This window comes from Scyliorhinus torazame, chromosome 20, assembly GCF_047496885.1.
Source record: "Scyliorhinus torazame isolate Kashiwa2021f chromosome 20, sScyTor2.1, whole genome shotgun sequence".
NCBI classification, from domain to species: domain Eukaryota; kingdom Metazoa; phylum Chordata; class Chondrichthyes; order Carcharhiniformes; family Scyliorhinidae; genus Scyliorhinus; species Scyliorhinus torazame.
The window spans coordinates 135,755-152,040 of record NC_092726.1 but is presented as its reverse complement, the minus strand read 5'-3'; the positions used below and the strand labels follow the sequence as shown (position 1 = coordinate 152,040).

The 16,286-nt window shown below is 45.3% G+C and overlaps 1 protein-coding gene across 1 annotated transcript in view; it reads left to right on the top strand.

Annotated features, from left to right (window-relative positions):
• Nucleotides 1-16,286, top strand: part of npy8br (neuropeptide Y receptor Y8b) — a 62,525-nt gene that overhangs the window by 23,226 nt on the left and 23,013 nt on the right. The window contains exon 2 of the mRNA XM_072485510.1: nucleotides 2,314-2,419. The gene's annotated coding sequence lies outside the window, so the exon portion shown is untranslated. The remainder of the gene's footprint in view (nucleotides 1-2,313; nucleotides 2,420-16,286) is intronic.

The following is a 16,286-nucleotide window of genomic DNA, read 5'->3' as shown; positions in this document are numbered from 1 at the left end:
TCCCCCCTTCCCTTCTGAGCCCCAGAGCCAGACTCCGTGCCAGAGACCTGACCGCTAGGGCCTTCCCCCAGTAGGTCGTCCCCCCAACAGCATCCAAAACGGTATACTTGTTTTGAAGGGGAACGGCCACGAGGGATCCCTGCACTGTCTGCCTGTTTGTTTTTTCCCCCTGACTGTAACCCAGCTATTCTTGTCCTGTACATGTCGGTCCTGCACTCTAATCAACCTTTCCTTAAAATACTCCCACATTTCAAATGTGGATTTACCCTTAAACAGCTGCTCCCAATCCACATTCCCTAGCTCCTGCTGAATTTTGTTATACTTGGCCTTTCCCAATTTAGCACTCTTTCTTTAGGACCACTCTCCTTTGTCCACGAGTATTCTAAAACTTATGGAATTGTGATCGCTATTCCCAAAGTAATCACCGACTGAAACTTCAACCACCTGACCTGGCTGGGATCATTCCTTAATACCAGGTCCAATATGGCCCCTTCCAGAGTTGGACTATTTACATACTGCTCTAAAAAAAAAAAAAAAAAACTCCTGGATGCTCCTTACAAATTCTGCTCCATCTACACCTCTAACACTTGTAGCCACCTAAAATGGCTGATTCCCGATTAATTTGGCCAAAACCCGATATAAAATGGCTAACCGAAAAGGCGGATGGGAAAAGAGCCAACAGGACACAAACGGACAGCTGCAGACAGAATAGCGTATTTGGCTCTGGGGAAGTCGGCCCAGATCGATACCTGCGACTATTAGCAGCACATCAACCCAGACATCTGCAGTTTAATCGGCTATCCCCGGGAACAATTGCAACATATTAGCAATTGAATGCCGGGCCAGACCTGTCGGCGCCTGCAGTGGCCGAAACAAAGACAGGTGAATGACCACCCCCGATTGAGGAATCGCCCCATTATTGGAGCATATCGAACCCAGTGATTGGGAACAAGTCCAATCACTTGGGACTCAGGGTCAAGGGCCGCCCCGAGAGGCAGGAAGCCCCAGGACCCTATAAAGTGGGGGGCCAAGTTCAGACTGCGCGCTCTCTCCCTTCTTCTCCTGCTCGAGACCTTCGCAAGAACATCCACCAGAAACAGTAAGTTTGACTCCAGCGATCGCTACCCGATAAAGACTCCTAGCCATCGACCCGTATCAGCCTTTTTGAATCCCGCGGGCCAGATCCGATTCGATAAGCCATTCGTTTCCCTGACCTGGTGGGCCCTTTCTAAAGTTAAGTATTGGCCAGTAGTGGTAGGTTTCTATATAGATAGTAGGATTATTGTATAAGCATTACCTGTTGTATATAATAAATGACCGTTGATTTCAATCTTACTAAGCGGTGTGCTGACTTATTAATCATAACTCGAGCTTCAACAAATTGGCAGTATCCGAAAGATACCTGGCGACTCATGAGCAAAGGTGACATAATCAGAGCTAATAAAACCAAGGCTAATAAGAGCAACACACTACACGAGTCCCATTCAATGTTGGGGAAGTTAAAATCTCCCATCACGACCACCCTATTGCTCCTACATTTTTCTATAATCTGTGTACATATTTGTACCTCTACTTCACACTTGCTTTTGGGAGGCTTGTAGTAAAGTCCCAACAATGTTACTGCACCCTTCCTATTTCTTAGCTCTACCCATATTGCCTCAGTGCTCATATCCTCCATCATGCTCTCCTTAATCACAGCTGTGATATCATCTGACCAGCAATCCAACTCCTCCACCCCTTTTACCTCCCTCTCTATCCCTCCTGAAGCATCTATACCCTGGGATATTTAGTTGCCAGTCTTGCAAGGGCAACCAAGTCTCAGTAATACCAATATCATATTCCCAGGTAAATACTAATCCAAGCCCCAAGTTCATCTGCCTTACCTGCTACACTACCCGCATTGAAACAAATGCCCCTCAGACCACCTGTCCCTTTGCATTCATGATCTCTTCCCCTTAGTCACATTGAGTTTATCATCTAGTACCTTACTGGCTTTAGTTGCTGCCTCTTTACTGACCTCTAACTTCCTAATCTGGTTCCCATCCCCCTGCCACATTAGTTTAAAACCTCCTCAACAATGTTGTTTAGGTGCAGTCTGTGGTATGGTCACTCGAAATAAGCAGCCACTGCCATTGGAGCTTGTTGATTGATGTCTTGTAAAAATGTTATGGCCTGTGATAGAAACCAGTTGTGTTTACAAGGCTCAGTCAGGCAACAGGCCTCAAAGATCTTTCAGTCTCCATCAATCAGTTATATATCTGGATCCCTTGTCCTCTTCACAAATTGCCTTCACATCTCACTCTTGCTTTTCAGCCAGTCCTTTTCAGCTTGACTGTTAATGGCTTCAGGATGGCAAGAGATCAGCATGAAATGTGGCCTTGCCAGCGTTGGCCACATCCCAAGAACAAGAAAGCAAAAGGTACACTTCTTGGACTTGAAATATGAAGGGAATGGTGCCCTTATTTTGCTTTTATTGCTGAATGGGATGTAATAGGACAAAGGGAGCTTTAATCCATATTTAATCCTGCCCTGGGAGAGTTCAATTGTGGACAGTAAACCTGTATAGACATCTGCTTCCACCAAAGTACCCTGTAACTTGTGCTCCACTCATCACTTGTTCCAAGGCCAAAGCCAGCTGTAATGCTCTTTGCAATCCAGCTCAGCCTCTGCGAGCAGACATTTTTGTATTGCCAAATCATTTATTCCACACACCAACCAGTCTGGGAGTATCTAATTTAGCGCCAGGCCAAATTCACAAGCCTCTGCTAATCATCTTAATCTTATCAATAGACAAGACTGCCCAGTGGCTCAGAATGCAGAGTAAACCCAGTACCTTCGCAGGATCAGAGGTGGCTTAGGGTCACAGTACTCTTACTAATCCATCAACTTCTGGGGAACGTTTCCATGTCCAGTGCCTACAGTAAGGTGAGATTGCACAAAATGGCAAAAGCCATCAGCCCAGTCAGCAGAATGACCCAGTGCTAGAACTGGATGGGGAAGGGTTCCAGAGAACTAGAAAGTGGCTAATGCAACACCACTGTTATGTAACACCACTGTTTAAGGAGGGAGGCAAAAGATAGGAAATTATAGGCCAGTTAGCCGGACTTCAGTCACTGGTAAGATTTTAGAGTCCGTTATTAAAGATGAGATCGTAGAGTACTTGGAAGTGCATGGTAAAATGTGTCAGCACAGCTTTGTCAAAGGGAGGTCATGTCTGACAAATCTGTTAGAGTTCTTTGAGAAGGTAACAAGGAAGCTAGACAGCAGGAAAACCAGTGGACGTGATTTATTTATATTTCCAGAAGGCCTTTGACAAGATGCCACATAGGAAATTGTTAAATAAGTCAAGAGCCCATGGTGTTAAGGGCAAGATCCTGGTCTGGATAGAGGATAGACTGACTGGCAGAATGCAGAGAATGGGGATAAAGTGGTCTTTTTCAGGATGGCAGCCAGTGACTAGTGGTGTGCCTCAGGGGTCTGTGCTGGGTCCACAACTTTTCACAATATACATTAATGATCTGGAAGGAGGAACTGAAGGCACTGTTGTCAGGTTTGCAGATGATACAAAGATCTGTAGAGGGGCAGGTAGTAATGAGGAAGCAAGGGGCTGCAGAAGGATTTGGACAAGCTAGGAGAGTGAGCAATGAAGTGCAGATGAAATACAATGTGGAAAAGTGAGGTTATGCACTTGGAAGGAGGAATTTAGGCATAGACTATTTTCTAAATGGGGAAATGCTTATGAAATCAGAAGCACAAAGGGACTGGCGTCCTTGTTCATGATTCTATTAAAGTTAACATGAAGGTTCAGTCAGTAGTTAGGAAGGCAAATGTACTGTTCGCATTCATGTCAAGAGGGCTAGAATACAAGACCAGGGATGTACTGCTGAGGCTGTATAAGGCTCTGGTCAGACACCATTTGGAGTATTATGAGTAGTTTTGGGCCCCATATCTAAGGAAAGATGTGCTGGCCTTGGAAAGGGTCCAGAGGAGGTTCACAAGAATGAACAGCTTGTCATATGAGGAACAGTTGAAGTCTCTGGGTGTGTACTCATTGGAGTTTAGAAGGATGAGGGAGGGGAATTTGTTGAAACTTACATGATACTGCAAGGCCTGGATAGAGTGGATGTTTCCACTTGTAGGAAGAACTATAACCAGAGGGCACAGCCTCAAACTGAAGGGACAATCCTTTAAAACAGAGATGAGGAGGAACGTCTTCAACCAGATGGTGGTGAATCGGTGGAACTCTTCACTTCAGAAGGCTGTGGAGGTCTTTAAGACAGCGATAGATAGGTCCTTGATTTATAAGGGGATCAGGGGAGAAGGCAGGAGAATGGGGGTGAGAAAAATATCAGCCATAATGGAATGGCAGAGCAGACACAATGGGTCAAGTGGCCTAATTCTGCTTCTATATCTTATGGTCTAACTGTACCATTCACCCTGAAAAAGTACTTTATCCACTCTACATATTGGGCCCAGTCTTCCACTGCAGGATCAGACGAATCCAACTTCCCAAATAAAGGCATTTGTAGCTTACCCTCTATATGGCAGCTGATAATGAGCAGGCTCCTTCAGGTCATTCCACTTTCCTCATCACCGCTGTAATAAGTCCACAGAGGCACAAGTCCCTTCACCGGAATCCCTTTTATTAACAAAACTAACAGCAGTATGACCAGCATGCCACTTGCTGTCTACTCTTGAAAGACACAGGCTCTGACACTCCCTGTTATATACAAAGAAGAGGTTCCCTGATTGGCCCACTAATCAGGGAACTCATATTCCAATTGGCCAATCTCAAAGGCCTGGTCTAAGTTATTAGACCACTGACACAAAGTATTCATTTAGAACCCTACCTACAACCTCGGGCTCCACACACCAATTATTTCTGTGGTCCTTAATGGGCCCTACTCTTTCCCAACTTATCTTTTTACCCTTAATGTATTTGTAAATCAACTTAGGATTTTCCTTTATTTTACCTGCCAAAGTCCTTTAATGTCACCTTTTTGCTCTCCTAATTTCCTTTTTAAGTTCCCTCTTGCACATTCTATGAGCCTCTCAGGCTTCTGCAGTATTGAGCCCTCGATATCTGCCATAAGCCTCCCTTTTTCTCTTTATCCAATGCTGCATATCCTTCAATATCCAGGGTTCACTGGATTTGTTGGTCCCACCCATTTTCTTGATTGCAACATCTTGGCCCTGCACTCTCCCTATTTCCTGCTTGAATGCATCCCACTGTTCTGTCACAGATTTACCTAAAAGTGTCTGCCAGCAGTCCATTCTGGCCAAATCATATATGATCTCATTAAAATTGACCTTTCCCCAGTTTAGAACTTTGATCTCAGGCACGTCGTTGTCCTTTCCATAACAATCTTGAATCTAATGGAGTTATGATCACTGTCTGCAAAATGCTCCCCGACTGATACTTCAAACTCTTGCCCAGCTTTGTTACCGAAAATTGTTACCAAGAATTTACAGTGCAGGAGGAGGCCATTCGACCCATCAAGTCTGCACTGGTCCTTCGAAAGGGCACCCCACCCAAGCCCATCACCTCCAGCCTATCCCCATAACCCAGTAACCCAACTTAACCTTTTTAGACAATAAGGGCAATTTAGCGTGGCCAATCCACCTAACCTGCACATCCTTAGACTGTGGGAGGAAACCGGAGCACCCGGTGGAAACCCACACAGACATGGGGAAAACGTGCAGACTCCTCACAGACAGTAACCAGAGCTGGGAATCGAACCTGGGACCCTGGAGCTGCGAAGCAACTGTGCTAGCCACTGTGACACCATACCACCCAAATTGCGACACCCCCTCCTCCTTGACCTCCTTCCCTATCTCGCCTGAAAATTCTGTATTCTGGAATATTGAGCTGCCAATCCTGCCACTCTCCCTCTGTTGATGTTTAGATATGCATGCCTAAATATAATAAATATGTATCTTATAGAGTGCTAGTCGTGTTTAAAGTTGAAAATGCTTTGGAAAAATGAAGCCATCTTTTGAAATTGCAGGTTCATTTTTTTTTAAGTGGGGAGATGTGATGAATTTTTATATTCTATTATATGTCTGTTGCATAACTAATAATGTAATTAAAATAACTTGGGTTAAGGTATCCAGATTATTTGCCCGCTAAAGCTGTGATTAAGGGGTTGACTAGGCAGGCAGCTCATAAGAGGGACTGGGTCTGTTTTTAATCTCATTTTACAGTTGTGCTCTGGGTTCGAAAGAAAGGAGTTGTGTTTCTCAGACTGACTTCTGAAAGTTTCCAAGGACTTAGTGAATAAATCTGTAAGCCACTAAGTGTTAACTTTATTAATAAGTGGTATGTCGGTGGATTTTGCTTAATTGAAATGTTAGAAGGAGATGGAAAAGCAAGTTCAAGGATCTTTCTTTCTTTCTTTTTGAAAACTCTTTATCTGTTCATTGAAAGGCTGTGTTTTCCATGGATGTTAATGGGATTAATCCTGTGTTAATAATAACGTTTATTTTAATACAAAAATATCCCTATTTGTCAGTGGAGTAATTCCAGGGTGAAGATTCCTTTTCTCACAGTTTACAAATTGAAAAGATCTTGGGGTTTCTTGTCCGGTTCCCTAATTTAAATTGGGGGTCTGGTCCAGTACCATAACAATTGGCACCATGGAGAAAAACTTTTGGGCACCTTCATGATTATTTGTTGTGGGGCGGTAGGAGCGAATCTGAAAATACTGTTATTAACTGGTTTAGAACAGAATTCATGATTGGATATCTGGCCTCTGGGGCATTCAAATACAATGGGTTAGAAATCGGGCAGAGTGGTTCCCATGTCATTCTACATCAGCTGCCTTACTTAACCCCAGAGGAATTATTTGAGACAGGACTTCACAAAAGGATACAGTGGCAACTAAATTGGAAAAAGAGGAACTCCACAGTTTAATTGGGCAGCTGCATTGCCAGTTTTGAAGTTGAAGAAATTGTTCAAGCAAACAAAAAATTGGTGAAATTAAAATTGGAGAATTATATTTTGATATTCCCATCTTTAGGTGATGTTGGACAACTGAAACTGATTGTGTATAGTGATGTATCTTATCCTAATCTCTGTGATGGCTTTTCGAGCGCTGGAGGATTTATAATTGTTCGCCTTGGTAGATGTGGTTCCTTAGCAAAGAAATAAAGAGTAGTACAAAATTATGAGAGGTATGGACAGGGTGGATAGAAACAAGCTTTTTCCAAGAGTGGGGGTGTCAATTACAAGGGGTCACAATTTCAAGGTGAGAGAGGGAAAGTTTAAGGGAGATGTGTGTGGAAAGTTTTTAACGCAGAGGGTGGTGGGTGCCTGGAACACTTTGCCAGCGGAGGTGGTAGAGGCGGGCACGATAGCATCATTTAAGATGCATAGAACATAGAACATAGAACGATACAGCGCAGTACAGGCCCTTCCACCCACGGTGTTGCACCAAAACAAAAGCCATCTAACCTACACTATGCCATTACCATCCATATGCTTATCCAATAAACTTTTAAATGCCCTCAATGTTGTCGAGTTCACTACTGTTGCAGGTAGGGCATTCCACGGCCTCACCACTCTTTGCGTAAAGAACCTGCCTCTGACCTCTGTCCTATATCTATTACCCCTCAGTTTAAAGCTATGTCCCCTCGTGCCAGCCATTTCCATCCGCGGAAGAAGGCTCTTCACTGTCCACCCTATCTAACCCCCTGATCATTTTGTATGCCTCTATTAAGTCTCCTCTTAACCTTCTTCTCTCCAACGAAAACAACCTCAAGTCCATCAGCCTTTCCTCATAAGATTTTCCCTCCATACCAGGCAACATCCTGGTAAATCTCCTCTGCACCCGCTCCAAAGCCTCCACGTCCTTCCTATAATGCGGTGACCAGAACTGTACGCAATACTCCAAATGCGGCCGTACCAGAGTTTTGTACAGCTGCAACATGACCTCCTGACTCCGGAACTCAATCCCTCTACCAATAAAGGCCAACACTCCATAGGCCTTCTTCACAACCCTATCAACCTGGGTGGCAACTTTCAGGGATCTATGTACATGGACACCTAGATCTCTCTGCTCATCCACACTTCCAAGAACTTTACCATTAGCCAAATATTCCGCATTCCTGTTATTCCTTCCAAAGTGAATCACCTCACACTTCTCTACATTAAACGCCATTTGCCACCTCTCAGCCCAGCTCTGCAGCTTATCTATGTCCCTCTGTAACCTGCTACATCCTTCCACACTGTCGACAACACCACCGACTTTAGTGTCGTCTGCAAATTTACTCACCCACCCTTCTGCGCCTTCCTCTAGGTCATTGATAAAAATGACAAACAGCAACGGCCCCAGAACAGATCCTTGTGGTACGCCACTTGTAACTGAACTCCATTCTGAACATTTCCCATCAACCACCACCCTCTGTCTTCTTTCAGCTAGCCAATTTCTGATCCACTCTAAATCACCCTCAATCCACAGCCTCCGTATTTTCTGCAATAGCCTACCGTGGGGAACCTTATCAAACGCTTTACTGAAATCCATATACACCACATCAACTGCTCTACCCTCGTCTACCTGTTCAGTCACCTTCTCAAAGAACTCGATAAGGTTTGTGAGACATGACCTACCCTTCACAAAGCCATGCTGACTATCCCTGATCATATTATTCCTATCTAAATGATTATAAATCTTGTCTCTTATAATCCCCTCCAAGACTTTACCCACTACAGACGTGAGGCTCACCGGTCTATAGTTGCCGGGGTTGTCTCTGCTCCCCTTTTTGAACAAAGGGACCACATTTGCTATCCTCCAGTCCTCTGGCACTATTCCTGTAGCCAATGATGACATAAAAATCAAAGCCAAAGGCCCAGCAATCTCTTCCCTGGCCTGCCAGAGAATCCTAGGATAAATCCCATCAGGCCCCGGGGACTTATCTATTTTCAGCCTGTCCAGAATTGCCAACACCTCTTCCCTACGTACCTCAATGCCATCTATTCTATAGACTGGGTCTCAGCATTCTCCTCCACAACATTATCTTTTTCCTGAGTGAATACTGACGAAAAATATTCATTTAGTATCTCGCCTATCTCTTCAGACTCCACACACAGCTTCCCATCCCTGTCCTTGACTGGTCCTACTCTTACCCTAGTCATTCGCTTATTCCTGACATACCTATAGAAAGCTTTTGGGTTTTCCTTGATCCTACCTGCCAAATACTTCTCATGTCCCCTCCTTGCTCGTCTTACCTCTCTCTTTAGATCCTTCCTCGCTACCTTGTAACTATCCATCGCCCCAACTGAAACTTCACACCTCATCTTCACATAGGCCTCCTTCTTCCTCTTAACAAGAGATTCCACTTCTTTGGTAAACCACGGTTCCCTCGCTCGAAGCCTTGCTCCCTGCCTGACCGGTACATACTTATCAAGAACACGCAGTAGCTGATCCTTGAACAAGTCCCACTTATCCAGTGTGCCCAACACTTGCAGCCTACTTCTCCACCTTATCCCCCCCAAGTCACGTCTAATGGCATCATAATTGCCCTTCCCCCAGCTATAACTCTTGCCCTGCGGTGTATACTTATCCCTTTCCATCACTAACGTAAACGTCACCGAATTGTGGTCACTGTCCCCAAAGTGCTCTCCTACCTCCAAATCCAACACCTGGCCTGGTTCATTACCCAAAACCAAATCCAACGTGGCCTCGCCTCTTGTTGGCCTGACAACATATTGTGTCAGGAAACCCTCCTGCACACACTGTACAAAAAACGACCCATCTAATGTACTCGAACTATATCTTTTCCAGTCAATATTTGGAAAGTTAAAGTCTCCCATAATAACTACCCTGTTACTTTCGCTCTTATCCAGGATCATCCTCGCCATCCTTTCCTCTACATCCCTAGAACTATTTGGAGGCCTATAGAAAACTCCCAACAGGGTGACCTCTCCTTTCCTGTTTCTAACAGCATCTAGACAGATATATGAACGGGCGGGGAACAGAGGGAAGTAGATCCTTGGAAAATAGAAGACAGGTTTAGATAAAGGATCTGGATCGGCACTGGCTGGGAGGGCCGAAGGGCCTGTTCCTGTGCTGTAATTTTCTTTGTTCTTTGTTCTTGTTCTAGTAAAGAGGACGTTGGCAGCGGGGATCTTCACGAGTGGAAGTGGGAGATATGTTTTTTTTTACATCCAGGGTCTTGACTCAATATTTAAATAGAACATGGTATTCTGGAACAGGACCGAGAGAGTCAGAGTCAGATAGACAATAAGTCCCTTTGGGAGAAGGTCCACTCTATAAAATATGGCTTGACATAGCAAGCCTAAAACAGGTGCTAGAGAACAGGGAGATCAACAAGATCAAGTGGGTTGATAGCAGTTACCAATCTGACTGTTTGATAAAAAGAGGGGAAAGCTTGAGGAAATTATTAAGTGAGGTGTCTTTTCCCATAAGGAAGCGATGTGAGTGGACAAGAAACTATTAAGGGGAATAGGGTGCACCTATTGCAGAAAAAAGTATATATACATTTGGTTTTTTTTATGACTTTATCAGAGATACAAAGCCAGAGCTCAGTGAGGAAAGGGGCAAACCCCTAATCCAACTCCTTGCCTGCTCCAAAAACCAATTCAAATTGAATCCAATTCATGGTCCACACAAGAGAGACATACCAGATGCAGGCATTGCACCTGACCTCATCTTAGTCAAAAGGCCGAGAAGCGATGGATATATACATTTGTGTTATGATGTATTGTAATTTACTTCAACATTAAAGATTAACTTTTTCCTCCTCAAGGAGGGGGAATCTGTTAGGAAAGAGTTAATGATCCCTCGTACTTAAGTTGGAATTGGAGTTTTAATTGTTTAATAGACTGCACCAAATATAAGGGATACAGGTGGCACTGTGGTGTTGTTGGAGTGATTGCTGAACACAATAAACTTGCAGCCAAAGAAGTCAAGATCTGCTTTCTAATTATTATTGGGTGACCATCGGAGCTCAACACATGGCTCTCAGCACTTTCGCCCCACACTCACAGCCTTTCACACACGCACACTCATGTTGTGCCAAACCTTATTCTTCTGAAATTTGTTCGTCGGCCCCTTAAGTAAGAAAGGAAGTAAAACGTGCCCCCTGTCCCACTTGGAAAGGTTGGACAAAGGGGAGCTTTACCCTATGTTACATACAGAGTAAAAGTCCTCCTACACCAGCTTGTCCAACCTTTTTGCATGAGGACTACACTTCAATTTTTTCCTGACTCAAGGAGCCAATGAACAAATTTTGGTATACCACAGAGTGAAGACTCTGTATCTCATCAGTGTTGCCTTGCCTCTCAGTGATCTGTATTTCAAACATTGTTGGCAATACAGACAGTGAATGTTTATATCTATGTTTATCTCTGGAGACTGTTTGTCAAACCAGAAACTGTCAACAGTCGGATACAGAGCTAACACAAATTGGAACATCCCACACATCCCAGTCGACAATTGGCCTTTGTAAATAAGATTATGAGAGCAGGTAACTGGAAGAAATGGAAATAAATATATCTGTGTTAACAGCTCTTGTAAATTGAAGAAGATGGAATTGCAGGAAAGGATCAGTGCTTACGATCAAAATCTTGACAGTTGCCATTCAATCATGAGGATAATCTTATGATAATAAGATGTTCATTTGGTGAAGACTTGAATAGAGACTGATCTCTCTCAGCTCAGCACCAGAACCCAGGGAAGAGCTTGTCAGTCCTAATAGCTGGTAAATTATGTATTTTTTGTCTTAATTAATTTTGTCTTAATCTTAATTTGGTACACCACAGCAAGAAAGTCAATCAGTACCACCATCATCATTCTTGGTACCACATACACTGTCCGTGTATTGGTCTGTGTTTCAACTTGGCTCAGCGAGTAGAGTCAGAAGGTTTTGAGCTCAAATCCCACTCCAGAGATTTGAATGCACATTTCAGGCTGATATTTCAGTTTCTTGCTGAGGGGACTTGCTGTCAAATTTGCAATCATAATTACAATGTATATTAATAACATGAGCAAGGGGATAGAGAGTACTTGATCTAGATGATCTGATGATTACAAAAGTAAGTGAGAATGCAAACAGTGATGGGGACACAAAGAGGGTGCAAAGAGATATAGAGGTCAATGAGTGGGCAATAAGGTGCCATGTGGGAAGTAGGAGGTTTTTCATTTCATAGTCAGAATAGATGAGCACTTTATTTTTTAAGAAGTCTGAAACTTGTACATGCAGATTTTGAGAAGGACTTGGGTATACTTGTCAAATGAGTACAAGAAGTCAGCATGGATTTATGAAAGGGAAATCATTCTTGACAAATGTACTAGAATTCTTTCAGTAGAGTTAACCAGGGAGAACCGGTGGATGTGGTTCATTTAGAATTTCAAAAGGCTTTTGACAAGGTCTCACGTAGCAGATTACTGTGCAAAATTAAAGCACATGGGATTGCGGGTAGTGTCTTGAGATGGGTCGAAAGCTGGTGAGCAGACGAGCAAAAAGTTGGAATAAATGGGTCTTTTTCCGATTGGCAGGCAGTGACTAGTGGGGTACCACAGGGATCTGTGCTAGGACCCCAACTATATATATATATATATATATATATATGAATGATATATGAATGATTTGGACGAGGGAACTAAATGGATTACCTCCAAATTTGCAGGTGATGCAAAGTTGGGTGGGAGGGTGAGTTGTGAGGAGGACGCAGAGATGCTTCAGCGGGATTTGGACAGGCTGAGTGAGTGGGCACATGCATGGCAAATGCAGTATAATGTAGATAGATGTGAGGTTATCCACTTCGGTAGCAAAAATAGGAAGGGAGATTATTATTTGAATGGGTGTAAATTGAGAGAGGTACATACGCAGTAAGACCTTGGTGTCCTCGTGCATCAGTCGCTGAAAGTAAACATGCGGATACAGCAGGCAGTAAAGAAGGCAAATGGTATGTTGGTCTTCATAGGGAGAGGATTTGAGTACAGGATGTTTTACTGCAATTATATAGGGCATTGGTGAGGCCACACCTGGAGTGTTTTTAAAAAATATATATATTTTATTCGAGTTTTTTGGCCAAACATAACAATACGTAGTGTTTCTTTTACACAACAATAAAGCAATATAAATAGCCGTGGCCAGTTTTAAACAAATAAATAAATAATATATATATAAACAAAAACAAAAGAAAAACAAAACTAAATGGCAACTGCCTTGTCCAAAATAAATACTCTCCAAAATTACAGTCCAACAGTTCAATATACAATTACATATACCAAATACCTATACATGTACAATAACATCCCTGAGAGTCCGTCCGATTCCTCCCCCCCCCCCCGCCCCCCCCCCCCCCCCCTCCCCCCTGGGTTGCTGCTGTTGTCTACTTCTTTTCCATTCCCTCTATCTTTCAGTGAGGTAGTCGACGAACGGTTGCCACCGCCTGGTGAACCCTTGAGCCGAACCCCTTAACACGAACTTAATCCGTTCTAACTTTATAAACCCTGCCATATCGTTTATCCAGGTCTCCACCCCCTGGGGCTTAGCTTCCTTCCACATTAACAATATCCTGCGCCGGGCTACAAGGGACGCAAAGGCCAACACGTCAGCCTCTCTCGCCTCCTGCACTCCCGGCTCTTCTGCAACCCCAAATATAGCCAACCCCCAGCTTGGTTCGACCCGGACCCCCACCACCTTCGAAAGCACCTTTGCCACCCCCACCCAGAACCCCTGTAGTACCGGGCATGACCAGAACATGTGGGTGTGATTCGCTGGGCCTCTCGAGCATCTCGCACACCTATCCTCTACCCCCAAAAATTTACTAAGCCGTGCTCCAGTCATATGCGCCCTGCGTAGCACCTTAAATTGTATCAGGCTTAGCCTGGCACACGAGGACGATGAGTTTACTCTACGTAGGGCATCCGCCCACAGCCCCTCCTCAATCTCCTCCCCCAGTTCTTCTTCCCATTTCCCTTTCAGCTCATCTACCATGATCTCCCCCTCGTCCCTCATCTCCCTGTATATGTCCGCTACCTTACCGTCCCCCACCCATGTCTCTGAGATCACTCTATCCTGCACTTCCTGCGTCGGGAGCTGCGGGAATTCCCTCACCTGTTGCCTCACAAAAGCCCTCAATTGCATATACCGAAATGCATTCCCTTGGGGCAACCCATATTTCTCCGTCAGCGCTCCCAAACTCGCAAACGTCCCATCTACAAATAGATCTCTTAATTGTACTACCCCAGCTCTTTGCCATGCTCCAAATCCCCCATCCATTCTCCCCGGAACGAACCTATGATTGTTTCTTATCGGGGACCGCACCGAAGCTCCCGTCCCTCCCCTATGCCGTCTCCACTGCGCCCAGATTTTCAGTGTAGCCATCACCTCCGGGCTTGTGGTGTATTTCTTCGGTGAGAACGGCAACGGCGCCGTCACCATAGCTTGTAGGCTGGTCCCCCTGCAGGACGCCCTCTCCAATCTCTTCCACGCCGCTCCCTCCTCTTCTCCCATCCACTTACACACCATTGAGATATTGGCGGCCCAGTAGTACTCACTTAGGCTCGGTAGTGCCAGCCCCCCCCTGTCCCTATTACGCTGCAAAAATCCCCTCCTCACTCTCGGGGTCTTCCCGGCCCACACAAAACTCATAATACTCTTCTCAATTCTTTTGAAAAAAGCCTTCGTGACCACCACCGGGAGGCACTGAAACACAAAAAGGAATCTCGGGAGGACCACCATTTTTGGGACCACCATTTTAACCGCCTGCACCCCACCTGCCAGTGACAAGGACACCATGTCCCATCTCTTGAAATCCTCCTCCATCTGTTCCACCAACCGTGTTAAATTAAGCCTATGTAATGTACCCCAATTCTTGGCTATCTGGATCCCCAGGTACCGGAAGTCCCTTGTTACCTTCCTCAACGGTAAATCCTCTATCTCTCTGCTCTGCTCCCCCAGGTGCACCACAAATAACTCACTTTTCCCCATGTTCAGTTTATACCCTGAAAAATCCCCAAACTCCCCAAGTATCCACATTATCTCTGGCATCCCCTCCGCTGGGTCCGCCACATATAGCAACAAATCGTCCGCATATAGAGATACCCGGTGTTCTTCTCCCCCCCCTAAGTACTCCCCTCCACTTCCTGGAACCCCTCAGTGCCATGGCCAGGGGTTCAATCGCCAGTGCAAACAATAACGGGGACAGAGGACATCCCTGCCTCGTCCCTCTATGGAGCCGAAAATAGTCAGACCCCCGTCCATTCGTGACCACGCTCGCCATCGGGGCCCTATACAGCAACTGTACCCACCTGATATACCCGTCCCCAAAGCCAAATCTCCTCAACACCTCCCACAAATAATCCCACTCCACTCTATCAAATGCTTTCTCGGCATCCATCGCCACCACTATCTCCGCTTCCCCCTCTGGTGGGGGCATCATCATTACCCCTAGCAGCCTCCGTATATTTGTATTTAGCTGTCTCCCCTTCACAAACCCAGTTTGGTCCTCATGAACCACCCCCGGGACACAATCCTCTATCCTCATTGCCATTACCTTGGCCAGGATCTTAGCATCCACATTCAGGAGGGAAATGGGCCTGTATGACCCGCATTGCAGCAGGTCTTTTTCCTTCTTTAGGAGGAGCGATATCGTTGCCTCTGACATAGTCGGGGGCAGCTGCCCCCTTTCCCTCGCCTCATTAAAGGTTCTCATCAGTAGCGGGGCCAGCAAGTCCAAATATTTCTTATAGAATTCAACTGGGAATCCGTCTGGTCCCGGGGCCTTCCCCGCCTGCATGCTTCCAATCCCTTTCACTACTTCCTCCGTCTCAATCTGTGCTCCCAGCCCCACTCTCCTGTTCCTCCACCTTAGGAAATTCCAGCTGATCCAGAAAGCACATCATTCTCTCCTTCCCGTCCGGGGGCTGAGCTTCATATAATCTTTCATAAAATGCCTTGAACACTCCATTCACTCTCTCCGCTCCCCGCTCCATCTCCCCCTCCTCATCTCTCACCCCCCCTATCTCCCTCGCTGCTCCCCTTTTCCTCAGTTGGTGGGCCAACAACCTACTCGCCTTCTCCCCACATTCGTACTGTACACCCTGTGCCTTCCTCCATTGTGCCTCTGCCTTACCCGTAGTCAACAAGTCAAACTCTATATGTAGCCTTTGCCTTTCCCTGTATAGTCCCTCTTCCGGTGCCTCCGCGAATTGTCTGTCCACCCTCCGCAGTTCTTTCAACAACCGCTCCCTTTCCCTACCCTCCTGCTTTCCTTTATGTGCCCTAATAGATATCAGCTCCCCTCTAACCACTGC